Below are 17,577 nucleotides of genomic sequence, written 5' to 3'. Positions count from 1 at the left end.
GCCTAGAAATTCAGTGGGTTGCGCCAGCCGCTAACGCCATAAAAGGGCTATATTTCCGGCGCTAGACACTTAGCGCCTGAACGCAGTCCGATCTGCGCCGACGCCCAAATTCAGTTGACATTTAGCGCCGGCGCAAAGTGTTTGCGCCCGCTCAGGTGCGCACGCAGCTTATGACGTCATATCGTCGCGCAACGCTGTTTGTGCGCCCCAAACCGGAAATTCAGTGGCGCCCGCCCAATGTGGGCGTGGCGCTGCTAAGAACTGTGAGGTGGAACGCAAAAGAGGCCCTGTGGGCCTCGGGGAGCGCAAATTAAAGGGCACTTACACTGACCTATAAAGCCCAGCCATTTTGCTGCAATGACTTTACTGCTTTGGATTTCTGGACAGAGACCAAGGGACAGAGGTTACAGATTTGGGACAACATAGGAGAGGTATTTTTGGCTTCTGGCCAGTGCTTTGACCTTTGATTCATTGTGATTTATCTGTTCTCAACTTTATTATGGGGGCTGTATGGAGGGCCAACCCTCAGTTGCAGCATTATGTGCGAAGGGCTCGCAGACGCTGTGAGAGAGGGCCAGCCATGCCTAGACGCAGAGGGGCCATCAGGTGTCGGCAACGTAGGCCTTACCCACTCAGGCAATACCGGCAGCAGGTGTCCTATCTCACCATGACTGCGGCGCATTGTGTGAAGAGGCTGCGCTTCAGAAGGGAGGTGGTTGCAGAGATCTGCCAGCTGCTTCACACAGATCTGCGTCCACAGCTGATGTGCAGGACGTCTCTCTCGGTGGAAGTGAAGGTCACGGTGGCTCTGAACTTTTATGCAAGCGGCTCCTTCCAAGCCGCTGCTGCGGACATAGCGAACATCTCCCAGTTCGCCGCGCATCGCTGCATCCGGCAGGTCACCGATGCACTTTACGCGAGGAGACACCAATTCATCTCCTTCCCCATGACCCGACAGAGGCAGGAGCAGCGTGCAGTCGGCTTCCCCATGGTGCAGGGCGCCATTGACTGCACGCATGTGGCTATGCGGGCACCTATCCACAATGCCGAGGATTACCGCAACCGGAAGGGCTACCATTCCCTAAATGTACAGCTGGTGTGTGACCACAGGCAGCGCATCCTAGCTGTCAATGCCCGCTTCCCAGGAAGCAGCCACGATGCATTTATCCTGCGCCAGACTACTGTGGCTGACATGTTCGAGGCACAGCCTCCACTAAGGGGATGGCTTATCGGGGACAAGGGCTACCCTTTGTGTACATGGCTCATGACCCCGCTCCGCGCGCCCAGGACCCCAGCGGAGGAGGCATACAACGAAAGCCATCAAGCCACAAGGAACATCATCGAGCAAACGATAGGCGTCCTCAAGCAACGGTTCCGCTGCCTGGATCGTTCCGGAGGATCTCTTCAGTATTCGCCGGATAGAGTCTCCCAGTTCGTCGTCGTGTGCTGCATGCTGCACAACCTGGCTATCCGCAGGACTCAGGCACTGCCACCTGGCATTGCACCACCACCTCAGGAGGACGAGCAGGAGGAGGAGGAGGAGGAGGACCAGCCCAGGAGGGAGCGACAAGGGCCAAGGGCCGTCCGCCGGGGGCTTATTGATCGACACTTCTAGGCCCCCTGTCAGGGAATGGCCTGTGGCAATGAGCGCACCTGAGGCAGCCACTCCGCAAGCCCTCAGCCGGTTAACGCAACAACCACTTCAAACATGACACCTGGACATGCTGAATAAATCAAAAGCTTTATTTCACAAACTCAGGGCCCTTCCCACATGAAACAGAAAAACAGACAAGACCCCCAAAAAACAGTCAAAAACATCTGTCACTCCCAAAACCTGGGGAGGACTAACAAAACTTGCGCATCCAAAAGGCCTTCAACAGCGGCCTTACAAAAATAAGCCCCCCCCCCACAACAGAGACACCCCCATGAAAACAAAAAATGCCTTGATCCTCGGCCTTAACAAAATAATGCCCCCCACAACACAAGCCCCCCAATATAAAAGAAACCGCTCTCACCACACACTAATAGGTGTGCCGAGAGGGCGAGTCCTTAGACAGGCTTCTCCGGCCCCTGGCCGACCTGCTGCTCCGCCTCAACCTGGGCCCTGCGGGTGTGGCGAGGCTGGGGGAAGGCTCATGAGGGCCACAAAGCGTGTCTGCAGATGCCCTTGGGGGTCGGCCTAGATGAGGCCTGGCCCGGGAGGGGCCGGCTGCTGACTGCTGCAGCTGTGGCTGGGCAGCATCAGTCTTAGCAGCAGCTCGTCGCACCTTGGCTGGGGGAGTGGCAGTGTCGGCAGCACCATTGGGGGCAAGCTGGCTGATGGCAGGTGCGTGCTGCTCGCCAGAGACACTGGCACTCGGCTGGGCTGGCAGTGTAGCAAGCGCAGCAATCTGGGGGAGGCCAGACCGCTGTGCTGCAGCAGGGCGGCGGGTGCCATGGCGATGCCTCCGTGCCACAGCGAGTGTGGCAGAAGTGAGTGCCTGAACTGCCCTGGTATGTGCCCACATCAGCTCTGCCAGTGTCTGGACGGCACCACTCATCTCGCGAGTCGCGTCCTGCGCTGCCGCCAGTTGCTGCACACCCGCGTCCTGCGCTGCCGCGAGTTGCTGCACACCCCTGTCGTGCGCTGCGGCCAGTTGCTGGACACCCCTGTCGTGCGCTGCCGTGAGTTGTTCGAACCCCCTGGCCTGTGATTCCCCGAAAGCCACCACACTCTGAGCCAGGGACTCAATGGCGTGAGGCATCTGTTCGACCACCCCCATGAACTCTTGGTGGCGCCGCTCAGACGCCGCCGACATCTCATCGAGGACGCGCACCTCCTGGGCGAGGACCGTGTCCGGACTGGAGGGCGGACTCTCCCTCCGGGGAGAAGGCCGCCGAGCTGGCCGACCCTTCCCGCGTGCGTCGACCCCACTTGGGCCAGGTTCTGCCCTCCCCTCCAACACCTCCCCCCTCTGGGCAGAAGGCCGGCGTGCTGCCGGAGCCTTCCCGCGTGCGTCCACCCTACTGGGACCAGCTTCGGCCCTCCCCTCCAACACCTCCCCCTGGCTCTCCTGCAGGCCAGACGTCTCCCCTCCATTGCCATCCCCTGGCGCGGAGGAGGGTTCCCCCGATGTGCCGCCTTCCTCCTGGTCCTCGACGTCCTCCTCCTCCAAGGGCCTGGCTCTCTGCGCTTCAGGGACCACCTCCTCCTCACCAGCTGAAAGCAGGAAGGCACAAGAGTAGCTTTAGAGTGAGGACAGGCCGTCAGCGAGGGAGGCCTGAGTGGTGCATTATGCGCATTTGTCGGTCAGTGGGAAAGGATGTAGATCTGAAGCGCGAGGGCAACGAGAGAGGTGCAACCGGTCATGTCCTTACCAGTGGGTACCAGTACAGGGTCCGCCTCGCCGATCGCGACAGGGCCAGTCACCCGGCCACGCATGAGTCGTGCCACGCTCTCCTCCAGATCAGTGAGCGCCTGGTACTCGGGACGGCCTCCACCAGTGACAGCCTGGCTCCTTACATTGCTCGCCAGCTTGGCCTGCAAGAGAAAGGACGGCCTCTAAATACAGTGTGGTGCCCTGTCGCTGTGTGCACTGCCTCCCATGGTGGAATAGCTTGGCCAGCGTGGTGCCCTGTTGCTGGGTGCACTGCCTCCCATGGAGGAATAGCTTGGCCAGTGTGGTGCCCTGTTGCTGGGTGCACTGCCTCCCATGGTCGAATAGCTTGGCCCATGTGGTGCCCTGTTGCTGGGTGCACTGCCTCCCATGGTCGAATAGCTTGGCCAGTGTGTTAAGTGCAGAAAGTGCTATTGATGAACATGCAAGTGCCATTGCTGCGGGAGGAGGGCTGCCCATTAGGCCTTTGAGGTCCCTTTGCCCATAATGTGAGGTGCACATGCAAGGATGAGGGGGACACTGGAAAGGGTACTCACCTTGACCATCCGAGTGAGGTCGTTGAACTTCTTGCGGCATTGGTCCGCACTCCTGGGGACATCACAGGTGGATGACACCCTGCGGGCGATTTTGCCCCAGGCTCTCCTGTACTGGCTCCTGGGAGCCTTCCTGCCACTGTCCGGGCACAGGATCTCTCTTCTCTTCGCCACACCATGAATGAGCACACTCAGAGCATGCTCTGAGAAGCGCTGCGCTCGCTCACGGGCCCTCTCCATTGCTCCAGGCGCTATTTTGGCACACCAGTAGTGCTGAGGCCTAGCTGCAGGGCTCCAGTATGCAGGGCGTGGCAGCAGTCAAAGTTGACCCTTCCCCCTTTAAGAGCTGGCCGGCGTCAGGGTGTCTGCTGTCAATCAAAACATGACCGCACCTGCGCTGCGCCCGGCTTCGGCGTTATTAGGCCGCATCGCCGGCTTAGCGCCGGAACACAGCATTTCAACGCCAGTTTCAGCGCTCGGCCAAACTTAGGGCCAACTCTACTGAATTTCGGCGATGTGGCCTACACTTTCCGGCGGGCGCTAACTTTAGCGAGCGCCCGACTTTAGCGCCCCAAAAGTGTCCAGACTGAATTTCTAGGCCGTTGAGAATAAGCAATTCCAGCACATCAATGAGAAGCCGACAAGGAGCTTCAATGTAGGGCAACCAGTCTTGGCCCGCGACTACCGAACAGAGAAATGGCAACCAGGAACGATATGCACACGGCAGGGGCCACTAATGTACACAGTGGATGTTGGGGAGAACATTGTGAGACGCCATGTTGACCAGATCCTAGAGTCACAGGAACGAGTCAACCCCATGTCTCGCGTACCTGGTGATGAACCCGACATCTACCCCAGAAACAGTAGCATTGGAAGCTGATGAACCAACCGACGACAGGGGGCCAGAATCGCCTCCGCACCAAGAGCAAGACACGCAGGAAAGGCGCTATCCAGAAAGGACCAGGAAGCCTCCCCAAAGACTGAATTTATAAATAGACTATTTTCCGTTAATGTTGCATGTTAAAAGTGTTAATTGTAATTAGTTGATATTTAATTGCTAAATGAATGTTATGCTACTGTTAATCTAAAAGGGGAGGAATTGTAGTGTATGTACCTTTAAGGGGAGAACTACTTTTTACAGCTCCTGTATACTGTAGTACCGGCAGTGACCACACCTGTGTATAACCCTGAGTAGGGATCTGCACATTTAGTTTTAGAGTAACCCTCATCCAGTAAACACCTGTTGATTGTTCTCTGCAGTCTCTTGTCTAGTTATTGAAGGACACACAACATCAAGATACACGGATTTAACAAGCGCTGTGCGTTCTCTGAACTCGGGAGTGTGAGCGCTGTGCGTTCTCTGAACTCGGGAGTGTGAGCGCTGTGCGTGCTCTAAACTCGGGAGTGTTAGCGCTGTGCGTTCTCTGAACTCGGGAGTGTGAGCGTTGTGCGTTCTCTGAACTCGGGAGTGTGAGCGCTGTGCGTTCTCTGAACTCGGGAGTGTGAGCGCTGTGCGTTCTCTGAACTCGGGAGTGTGAGCGCTGTGCGTTCTCTGATCTCCGGAGTGTGAGCGCTGTGCGTTCTCTGATCTCCGGAGTGTGAGCGCTGTGCGTGCTCTGAACTCGGGAGTGTTAGCGCTGTGCGTTCTCTGAACTCGGGAGTGTGAGCGTTGTGCGTTCTCTGAACTCGGGAGTGTGAGCGCTGTGCGTTCTCTGAACTCGGCAGTGTGAGCGCTGTGCGTTCTCTGAACTCGGGAGTGTGAGCGTTGTGCGTTCTCTGAACTCAGGGAGTGTGAGCGCTGTGCGTTCTCTGAACTCCGGGAGTGTGAGCGCTGTGCGTTCTCTGAACTCCGGGAGTGTGAGCGCTGTGCGTTCTCTGAACTCCGGGAGTGTGAGCGCTGTGCGTTCTCTGAACTCGGGAGTGTGAGCGCTGTGCGTTCTCTGAACTCGGGAGTGTGAGCGCTGTGTGTTCTCTGAATTCGGGAGTGTCAGCGCTGTGCGTTCTCTGAACTCGGGTGTGTGAGCGCTGTGCGTTCTCTGAACTCGGGAGTGTGAGCGCTGTGAGGTACCTGAATTTGGGAGTGTGACCGCTGTGTGTTCTCTGAACTCGGGAGTGTGAGCGCTGTGCGTTCTCTGAAATCGGGAGTGTGAGCGCTGTGCGTTCTCTGAACTCGGGAGTGTGAGCGCTGTGCGTTCTCTGAACTCGGGAGTGTGAGCGCTGTGCGTTCTCTGAACTCGGGAGTGTGAGCGCTGTGCGTTCTCTGAACTCGGGAGTGTGAGCGCTGTGCGTTCTCTGAACTCGGGAGTGTGAGCGCTGTGCGTTCTCTGAACTCGGGAGTGTGAGCGCTGTGCGTTCTCTGAACTCGGGAGTGTGAGCGCTGTGTGTTCTCTGAACTCGGGAGTGTGAGCGCTGTGCGTTCCCTGAACTCGGGAGTGTGAGCGCTGTGCGTTCTCTGAACTCGGGAGTGTTAGCGCTGTGCGTTCTCTGATCTCCGGAATGTGAGCGCTGTACGTTCTCTGAACTCTGGAGTGAGCGCTGTGCGTTCTCTGAACTCGGGAGTGTGAGCGCTGTGCGTTCTCTGAACTCGGGAGTGTGAGCGCTGTGTGTTCTCTGAACTCGGGAGTGTGAGCGCTGTGCGTTCTCTGAACTCGGGAGTGAGCGCTGTGCGTTCTCTGAACTCGGGAGTGTGAGCGCTGTGTGTTCTCTGAACTCGGGAGTGTGAGCGCTGTGCGTTCCCTGAACTCGGGAGTGTGAGCGCTGTGCGTTCTCTGAACTCGGGAGTGTTAGCGCTGTGCGTTCTCTGATCTCCGGAATGTGAGCGCTGTACGTTCTCTGAACTCTGGAGTGAGCGCTGTGCGTTCTCTGAACTCGGGAGTGTGAGCGCTGTGCGTTCTCTGAACTCGGGAGTGTGAGCGCTGTGCGTTCTCTGAACTCGGGAGTGAGCGCTGTGCGTTCTCTGAACTCGGGAGTGTGAGCGCTGTGCGTTCTCTGAACTCGGGAGTGTGAGCGCTGTGCGTTCTCTGAACTCGGGAGTGTGAGCACTGTGTGTTCCCTGAACTCGGGAGTGTGAGCGCTGTGTGTTCTCTGAACTCGGGAGTGTGAGCGCTGTGCGTTCTCTGAACTCGGGAGTGTGAGCGCTGTGTTTTCTCTGACCTCGGGAGTGTGAGCGCTGTGCGTTCTCTGAACTCGGGAGTGTGAGCGCTGTGCGTTCACTGAACTCGGGAGTGTGAGCGCTGTGCGTTCCCTGAACTCGGGAGTGTGAGCGCTGTGCGTTCTCTGAACTCGGGAGTGTGAGTGCTGTGCGTTCCCTGAACTCGGTAGCCTGCCTGACAATGACTGGATCAAGTTACACATTCTAGACAAAATAGTGTGTGTCATGTCCTCCCTTATCCTGTCGGCGGGAATAAGAAGTCCACTGTTTCCAATACCGTGGTGCAACTAGACGCAGCTTTTCAAATTCATACACAAGACATCGTGAACAATTTGGCTGAAGTACCACAATATATCTACAGGTGGCGGTAAGGAACATTTGGCCCAGAAATTCGGGACTCCACGGGTGAGTACGCACGGGGTACTCACCCGTAGGCTCAATGGAAGTGCCGGTTTCCTGCATGCACTGCGCATGCGCGGGAAAGCGGCACTTCCGTTCCCCTGAAAGAAGGGGTTCAGAGTTCGAATGCGTGCGCAGGAGAGGCTGCGCGTGCGCATCGAACTTATGTTTTTTTTGCAGGTTTTCCCGGGAGGGTAAGTCTCCAGAAGTTACAAGGTAAGTGGTGAATTAATTAAAATTAAAACATTGTTTCCACAGGTTTATTATTTTTAAATACTTTAAAGAAAGGTACGTTTATTTTTAGCCCCGTTAGAAAATGTAATAATTTTCTTCAAAAATTTAAATTATTGCTTAAAATAGTTATTTCATGTAATTTATAGTTTATTTTAAAAATGTGGGTTTTTAAAAATTTATTTGAAGATTTAGTGATGTTTTGGGGCTTATAATATTTATAGGTTTCCTGTCAAACTTATGAATGGAGCATTCCCTGCTACTATTGGTTCTCCATGGCGCACGTGATTCCAGGGGACGCATCGAACTAACTGCGCCCCTGGGATACGCAAGCACTGCGCGCTGGCAGTTGGAGGAGGCCCAGGATCGGAATCCCACGCGGGCCCACAGCTCAACGGCCGGCACGCTAGGTAAGTGCAGGTGGGAGGCTTGCACCCACGATAGACTCTGGAACAGTACCCATGGATTGGAGGGTAGCTAATGTTACCCCACTATTCAAAAAAGGTGGTAGAGAGAAAACGGGGAATTACAGACCGGTAAGCCTGACATCGGTAATGGGGAAAATGCTAGAGTCCATTATAAAAGATGTAATAGCAGAGCACTTGGAAAACATTGACAGGATCGGACAAAGTCAACATGAATTTACAAAAGGTAAATCGCGCTTGACTAATCTACTGGAATTTTTTGAGGATGTAACTGGTAAAATAGATGAGGGAGAACCAGTGGATGTGGTGTATTTGGACTTTCAAAAGGCTTTCGATAAGGTCCCGCATAAGAGATTAGTGTGTAAAGTTAAGGCACATGGGATTGGGGGCAAGGTAGTGACTTGGATAGAGAACTGATTGGCAGACAGAAAGCAAAGAGTTGGAATAAACGGGTCTTTTTCCGAGTGGCAGGCAGTGACTAGTGGGGTACCGCAGGGATCGGTCCTTGGACCCCAGCTATTCACAATATATATTAATGATCTAGACGAGGGAACTAGATGTAATATCTCCAAGTTTGCAGACGACACAAATCTGGGTGGGCGTGTGTGCTGTGAGGAGGATGCCGAGAAACTCCAGTATGATTTGGACAGGTTGGGTGATTGGGCAGAAGCATGGCAGATGCAATATAACGTGGATAAATGTGAGGTTATCCACTTTGGTGTCAAAAACAGGAAGACAGATTATTATCTAAACGGCAATAGATTGGGAGAAGGGGAAGTGCAACGAGACCTGGGTGTCCTTGTGCACCAGTCGCTGAAGGTAAGCATGCAGGTGCAGCAGGTGGTTAAGAAGGCAAATGGTATGTTGACCTTCGTAGCGAGAGGGTTCGAGTACAGGAACAAGGATGTCTTGCTGCAGTTATACAGGGCCTTGGTGAGACCACATCTTGAGTATTGTGTGCAGTTTTGGTCACCTTGCCTGAGGAAGGATGTTCTTGCCATGGAGGGAGTTCAGCGAAGATTCACCAGGCTGATACCTGGGATGGCAGGAATGACGTATGAGGAGAGATTGGGTCGATTGGGCTTATACTCGCTGGAGTTTAGAAGAATGAGAGGGGATCTCATTGAAATTTATAAAATTCTGACAGGACTGGACAGACTAGATGCAGGAAGGATGTTCCCGATGGCGGGGGAGTCCAGAACCAGGGGTCACAGTCTAAGGATAAGGGGTAAGCCATTTAGGACAGAAATGAGGGGGAATTTCTTCACCCAGAGAGTGGTGAACCTGTGGAATTCTCGACCACAGAAGGTAGTGGAGGCCAATTCATTAAATATATTCAAGGAGTTAGATATGTTTCTTAAGGCTAAAGGGATCAAGGGATATGGAGAGAAAGTAGGGACAGGGTACTGAATTTGGATGATCAGCCATGATCTCATTCAATGGCGGAGCAGGCTCGAGGGGCCGAATGGCCTACTCCTGCTCCTATCTTCTATTGTTTCTATGTAAGCCTCCGACCCGAATTTCTGGGCCATTGTCTACAAATTGATCAACAGCGCCACCAGAAGGATCTCGGCGATACTGCAACCAATATACTTTAGATGAAAATGAACTGGAAAATGTAATAGTAAAGCTTATTTCGTTTACTTGGAGCACATTGTATCTTTAATTAAAAGATCAAATTGGTTTCTTTCCTTAATGTAATTAACAGCATTGTTCCTTTCTTGTGCAAGAGCTGGTTTGTTTTTATATAGACTTATAAATATTAATAATTTTGTGTCTGCATGCTCTTCCTGTCCACAAAAATCTCACCTCGTGTTGTCACACATTTGAATGATTTCCTCCCATTATAAATTCCTGCCCACGTTCGTATTAGAAACTCCCTATGTAAACCAGTCACGCTGTAATTCCACTTCTTGCCAATGGTGGTGCTGTCACTCCAGTTTTGTGTCTCCCAGCTCCTCAGCTAGTCATCCCTACACTCCAGCCAATTCAGTGCATCGCTGCTTCCCAAATCGTCATATTTTGCTGTTAAACTATAAACACTAATATAAAAATCAGGAGATTTTAAAAATTAAAATAAGGTTGTATGATTTTATAATGGGGACTGAATATTGTCTCCATGCCCTGGTCCAATGACTCCCTCGCTCTGAGCCCACTTCACCTGAAGACTAGGCTCAGTCTTGATTCTCTATCTGCAATGCCACGGGAGATCACCGAAGGGTCCAGTAGCACAGTGGGTGCGATCCTGGACTGTTCAATTACATTGAAGTTAACGGGATTTGGCCCCCTGCGTTGTGTGTGTGGAAGCACCGTCAAATTTGTATAAATTCAGCTGCCCTGGCAAAGGGCATCAGAGACTTACTTTACAGAGGAGTGCACTGTAAATTGACTGATCTGAAAAAAGTCGCTTGTGGCTCCCTAGAATGAGCTTGTGGTGAATAAGTTGAGAGCTGTAATAACAACAGAAAATGCTGGAAAAACTCAGCAGGCCAGGCAACATCCGTGGAGAGAAATTAGAGTCGACGTTTCAGGTCAAAACCCTTTTTCAAAACTGGAAAGGAAATGAAATAGATCGAAAGGCAGGGCTGGGAGAGAACAAGAGAAGTGAAGAGACATTAAGAGGTATTCAAAACCAGACAAGATGGTGATAGGACAAGTGGAGACAAAAGACGGCTCTAGATTAGGTGTGAAGTGGACTGGCAGAATGAGAGACAGCTGCCATGTGGGAGAGAGAAAAAAAAGGAGAGGGGGGGGGGGGGGGAGGGAAAACCCAAAACAAAGGGGTGGAAAAAAAATATAAGTAAAAATGTGATAGGGGCCGAGGTTATGATCTGAAATTGTTGAACTCGATATTGACTGATGAAGAATCAAGGCTGAGGGAATAGACTGTAAAGTGCCTAATCGGAAGTTGAGAGCTATGATCACTTTTGGTGCCCCAGTGAGGGTTTTACGTGCCGTGAGCCTCGGTTGCGGATGTGGCTGCAAGCAATGAACAGAGAGCGCGCCTCTGACCCTTCATGACTGAAGCACAGCCTGCCTCTCGAGACACAGCTCCTGGGAAAGGTTCTGCAACTTCCACCTGGGTCGATGGGTAATGCTGGGATGGTCTGGCTTTCCTCTGGTGCTGCCTGTTTAATCTGGAGACCCTTACCACCTCGTGCTGCTCCTCTGCTCCTGCGTAAAAGATCGTATAAACTGGAATCTCCATTGGGAAGCCCACCTTGCTCAGTAATTGTCTTGAAATAGAATACTTTCCAAAGGTAATACAGAATGTGGGGGAAGGCTTCATGAGTATAAGAATATTTTTTGTCAATACCTGCTGTGAGCCCCAAGATGCAGCCAATCATCCCCACAAGCAATCTCAGCACTGTCCCTTTAACCGAGTACATCCTTCCGCCTTGACGAACAGGTGCTGGTAAGCTGCGCCCTTTAAACAGCGATGCACGTTCTGGTGGATGGGTGGGATGGCGGAGGTCACAGAATTTACAACGGGCGATATCATCCCCTGCCACTCCGTCCGACAGAGAGAGGGAGGGCAGGCGCTTCTCCAGCAGAATCCCAGCTTAAAATCGGTCTCGTCAGAAATTCCTGACTTCACAAGGGCGTAATTACCACCTTATGCCAACCCAGGAAACTCAGGGGCCTTACACATTAGCAACGGAATACAGCAGGGCAGCTCCCCACAGCCTACCTGAAGTTGGGCACACAATTCATCTGTAGGTGGGCATATTGTAATGAGATGCAAATGGTGGGAATATGTCAAAGGATACATTTCTAAATATTTAGGTCTTAGCAATGCTAGACACTTCTGCCAAGCTACTGGCTATACTGTGCTGCAGGATGTACCTTAACCACTTCCCTCCCTCACCCAAGGCAGGCACCCCAGCGGCCCTCACCTTGGGGACATGGGCACGAGCGTTGGGTGGGCACCAGCACTGCACCATTACAGGGGCCAAGTGAAAAACAAACCAATTGCGTTTTCCATGTTGTGATGATCCTGTCCTGATTACAGGAATTCATTAAAAAACATATCCTGCCCATCGCACTTCAGAATTCATCTACCGTCTATTGCAAATTTGTGTCACACTTTAAAAAGTGTAAGGAAACAAAGGCAACCATTTGCAATGTTCAGACAAACTGTCCAAGGGCACAGAAGGCCAGAGCCACAATACCTGCAGGTCGTTGCTGACCTTTCCACAAACAAAGCCAGGGATCCGATCTCCGGCCCCAATGGTCCGACAGGGACACACACCTACACTTCAGTAGCTGCACGGACCCGGAAATATCTGGGTGCAGCATTGGTCCTGCAGCCAGCTGGGATGACACGACAATATATGGATGTATATGTATCACAAGCCTTCAATTACTGTGTATTCTTTAACACAGCGCTGATCATTACCTTTATGTGCCTTTAGAAAGGCGGCACTATTTTATTTATTTTTTTTATTCGTTTATGCGATGTGGGCGTCGGTGGCAAGGCCAGCATTTATTGCCCATCCCTAATTGCCCTTGAGAAGGTGGTGGTGAGCCGCCTTCTTGAACCGCTGCAGTCTGTATGGTGAAGGTACTCCCAGTGCTGTTAGGGAGGGAGTTCCAGGATTTTGACCCAGCGACGATGAAGGATCGGCGATATACTTCCAAGTCAGGATGGTGTGTGACTTGGAGAGGAACTTGGAGGTGGTGGTGTTCCCATGCGTCTGCTGCCCTTGTCCTTCTTGGTGGAAGAGGTCGCGGGTTTGGGAGGTGCTGTGGAAGAAGCCGTGGTGAATTGTTGCAGTGCATCTTGTAGATGGTGCACACTGCAGGCATGGTACGCTGGTGGTGGAGTGAATGTTTAAGGTGGTGGATGGGGTGCCAATCAAGCGGGTTGCTTTGTCTTGGATGGTGTCGAGCTTCTTGAGTGTTGTTGGAGCTGCACTCATCCAGGCAAGTGGAGAGTATTCCATCACACTCCTGACTTGTGCCTTGTAGATGGTGGAAAGGATTTGGGGAGTCAGTTAGCACCATTTACAACCTCGGGACATCCCAAAGTCATTTACAACCAATGAAGTACTTTTAAAGTGCAGTCACTGTTGTAATGTAGGAAATGCAGCAGCCAATTTGAACACAGCCAGGTCCCACAAACAGCAATGAGATAAATGTTTTAATGTGGTTGAGGGCTAAATATAGGTCAGGACACCCCTGCTCTTTGAATAGTGCCATGGGATCTTTTACGTCCTGAAAGAGCAGACGGGGCCTCGGTTTAACATCTCATACGAAAGACTGTACTTTCGACAGTGCAGCACTCCCTCAGTGCTGCACTGGAGTATCAGCCTGGATTATGTGATGAAATCTCGGGAGCGGGACTTGAACCCACGACCTTCTGACTTCGGGGCAAGTGTCACCACAGAGCCAAAGTTGACTTTAGGAATTGGTCAGTATTAAAACCACGATGTCTGGCATACGTGTATAAAGCGCCTAACAACCTGCTGTCGCGTGGAAAGGGAATGCAAAATAAACCAAGGAAGTGGCATTGGTGCGCATGATAACAAACCTGGAACAATGCAGAGACATGCTTGTGGTTATGGTTGGGCCAAAGTTAGATCACAAATGTTGGAAACAAGCTTAGCTATAAATACAGGCAGCATGTTAGCTGTTAGAAGAGCCTCGAGAAGATAGCGCTCAGAAGCCACTGTACTTATGTTCTCCAGATCGAGCCAATTATATCCAGTCTGCAGTGCTGCTGGAGTCTTAAAAGGACAATCTGCTGCCGAGAGCTTGATTCTTTGGTGCCCGAAACCATAAAACTCCCATCACTGGAGGCAACGTGGAGATCCGCTCTCCCGGGGCAGAAGCACCCCCCAGCCAAGGCCGGAGACCCCATCCTAAATCCCGGGGATGGGGCAATTAACACGGCCAGAGCGGGCCACCCCAAATGGCAAAATTCTCCTCCTGGCAATCTCCTGCTCTCAATGGCTCTTTGGGAAAGCAGTCAATCTCCTTTCGGCTCGATTACCTTCCCCTAGTAAAGGCCTTGGGCCTTCGTACAACTGGCACGAGGCCTACGCAGGCCTGCAGAGGGTGTAATTCCTGGGCTAGCCTGGAAACTCCGAGACGTGACCCCCTAATGTTGGGGGGGGGGGGGGGGGTGCAGGGGTCAAGGCAGGATGATCAGCAGCCCCCCCCCACCTCCCAATGGGATTTAAAGGGCCACACCAAATGGGTCCGTCCCAAATTCTTGGGCCTCCCGCCAGGCAGAATTCAGGGTTTCTGCTCCCCAGCCCCAGGGACTGTGGGGCCAGTACATTTTACACGGTACAATGTTCTTGTCTTGATAAGGTAGCTCAACCTCAAGACTATCCACAAGCAGCAACACAGGACTTTCCCCGAGTACAGGTGAGGGCTTCCTGATGCCCTGTTGCGTGGGCAGGACTTCCGTGTACGTGCATCGATCCCTCGCCCGTTGAGCAGAGGTCAGCCCATTTATTAGGTGTCAGCCGTGGCTCAGTGGGTAGGACTTTTGCCCGAGTCAGAAGGTTGTGGATTCAAGTCCCACTCCAGAGACTTCAACACAAAATCTAGGCCGACACTCCCAGTGCGGCGCTGCACTGTCGGAGGTGCCGTCTTTCGGATGAGACGTTAAACCGAGGCCCCAATCTGCCCTTTCAGGTGGACGTAAAATATCCCACGGCCACTATTCAAGGTACTGAGCCTGGCCAATATTTATCCCTCAACCAACATCACTAAAACAGATTACCTGGTCGTTGCCACATTACAGGAAACTCTCGATTTACCGGCACCTAAATAACCGGAAATCTCTGTTAACCGGCAAAATTCAGGAGTAGGTTCAGGTAAGTTTTACTTCATATTAGTGGCCATTCCTGGATCTGTGTTTGTGTAACCGGGGTTCCTGCAGCTGTTGCTAAGCAACAGGGACGCCTGGATCTTGTGGCCGGGGTTCCTGCACCTGTTACTAAGCAACAGGGAAGCCTGGATTTGTTGCTGTGTACGGGGCTCTTGTACCTTTTACTATCTCTCTCTCTGTAATCCGGACTTTTTGATAAACCGGCACCACGCCGGTCCCGTCGGTGCCGGATAAAAAAAAGTTTCCTGTACTGTTTGTGGGATCTTGCTGTGTGTAAATTTGCTGCTACGTTTCCTACAACAGTGACTACACTTCAAAAGTACTTCATTGGCTGGAAAACTTTTTAGGACGCCCTGAGATTGAGAAAGGTGCTATATAAATGCAAGTCTGTCTTGCTTCTTTACATAATTAATCAGACTCACAAGTGGGGTGGTAGGAATGAGACTCTGGTGTTATTAAGGGATTTAAAGGCCTGAAGCAGCTTAGAGGGTGTGACAGCAGAAGCAGCATAAGAGAGGGGCTAAGAAATGATGGTACCCAGATGTCCTGCAGGTCCTCCTGCAAGCAACGATGGCAAGAAGGGCAGGACGAGTTGGCACACCGAGCAAGAGACCACCTCGGGCCACTGGGAGGCCACAGTGGAGAGGGGTGGCTGAAGCAGTCAATACTCCCCTTCACAACCTGTAAATCAGCAACTCATTGCCCATTCTTCTGGCATTACATTGTTTCTGGCAAAGTGAGTGCCATTAAAGGCCTTCCGAGCAGCACCCTGTATGCTGAGCCTGTCACAATCAATGTCTCAGTATCGAATGCGCTGCCAGTACAAACATGGTGAAGCCCCAACACAGTCGCACACACAGCTGTCACCCCATCGACACCCAGCCGGATAATCCCCGATTACCAACCCCACATCCCTCCCGTTGAAACCATCACTGCCAACTCCGACTTTCAGTTTAGAAACATTAGGGACAGGAGCAGGCCATTCAGCCCCTCGGGCCTGTCCCACTCACTTAGATCGTGGCAGATCTGCACCATCGCTCCATTTACCCGCCTTTGTGCCATAACACTCGATGATACCTTTACCCAACAAAAATCTACCCATCTGTGTCTTGAAAGCTCCAACTTTCCCCCCAGCATCCACTGCCTTTTGAGGAAGAGAATTCCAGATTTCCACCACTCTGGAAAAAGTACTTCCTGATTTCCCCCCTGAACAGCCAAGCTAATTTTAATTATGTCCCCTTGTCCTTGATTTCCCCCACCACAGGAAATAGTATCTCCGTATCTACCCCATCAAATCCATTTAACATTTTATACAGCCCAGTTAGAGCACCCCTCAATCTTCTAAACTCGAGGGAATAAAAGCCCAGTCTCTGCAACCTGTCCTCATAATTTAACCCTTTTAGCCCCGGTATCATTCTGGTGAATCTGCGCTGCTGCCCCTCCAAGGCCAGTATATCCTTCCTGAGGTGCGGGGCCCAGAACTGAACGCAGTGTCCAGATGGGGTCTGACCAGAGCTTTATATAACTAACATAATCTAGCCTTTCCACCATCTACAAGGCACAAGTAAGGAGTGTGATGGAATACTCTCCACTTGCCTGGATGAGTGCAGCTCCAACAACACTCACGAAGTTCGACACTATCCAGGACAAAGCAGCCCGCTTGACCGGTACCCCATCCACCACCTTAAACATTCACTCCCTCCACCACCGGCGTATCGTGGCTGCAGAGTGCACCATCTACAAGATGCACTGCAGAAACTCGCCACAGCTTCTTCGGCAGCACCTCCCAAACCCGCAACCTCTTCCACCTAGAAGGACAAGGACAGCAGGCGTATGGGAACACCACCAACTCCTAGTTCATCTCCAAGTCACACACCATCCTGACTTGGAAGTATATCGTCGATCCTTCATCGTCGCTGGATCAAAATCCCGGAACTCCCTCTCTAACAGCACTGTGGGAGTACCTTCACCACACGGACTGCAGTGGTTCAAGAAGGTGGCTCACCACCACCTTCTCGAGGGCAACTAGGGATGGGCAATAAATGCTGGCCTTGCCAGCGACACCCACACCCCATGAACGAATTTTTTAAAAACATAACTTCCACCCCTTTGTATGCCAGACCCCTTACACTAATGGCCAACATTCCTTTAGCCTTTGATTGGTTTTTTTTGTTGGGGTTCTTCCACTTTACATGCAATCACTGCGACCTTTTCTGAATTCCTATGAGTTGACATTTAACGTCAGCTACATTTGTGTTGCACACATTGCACTCCAATGCATAACTCCATGATCTAATTTTACCCAATAGCCTCCTATACAGTACTTGGAATGCTATTTGGTAATCAAGGCATGTAACACCAATGAGAGTATTGGGGGTGGACACAAGACATCCCCCGTTTTCTTTTTTGAAGCTGGGCTGGACGAATTGGTGACTTTGACAGATGGCATAGCCTTTTGACTCTTCCGAACTTTTTACAACACTTATTGCACTGCTTGAAAGGGCGGCGAAAGCAGACTCAATAGAAACTTTCACAGGGGAATCGGATAAATGGAAACATTTGCAGGGCCATGGGGAAGAGCCGGGGAGTGGGACTAATTGGATCGCTCTTTCAAAGA

This window comes from Somniosus microcephalus, chromosome 21 (assembly GCF_052327205.1).
Source record: "Somniosus microcephalus isolate GS21.2 chromosome 21, FLI_Smic_1.0, whole genome shotgun sequence".
In the NCBI taxonomy this organism is placed as follows: domain Eukaryota; kingdom Metazoa; phylum Chordata; class Chondrichthyes; order Squaliformes; family Somniosidae; genus Somniosus; species Somniosus microcephalus.
The sequence above is the reverse complement of the archived record's forward strand: the minus strand, read 5'-3'. Positions refer to the sequence as shown.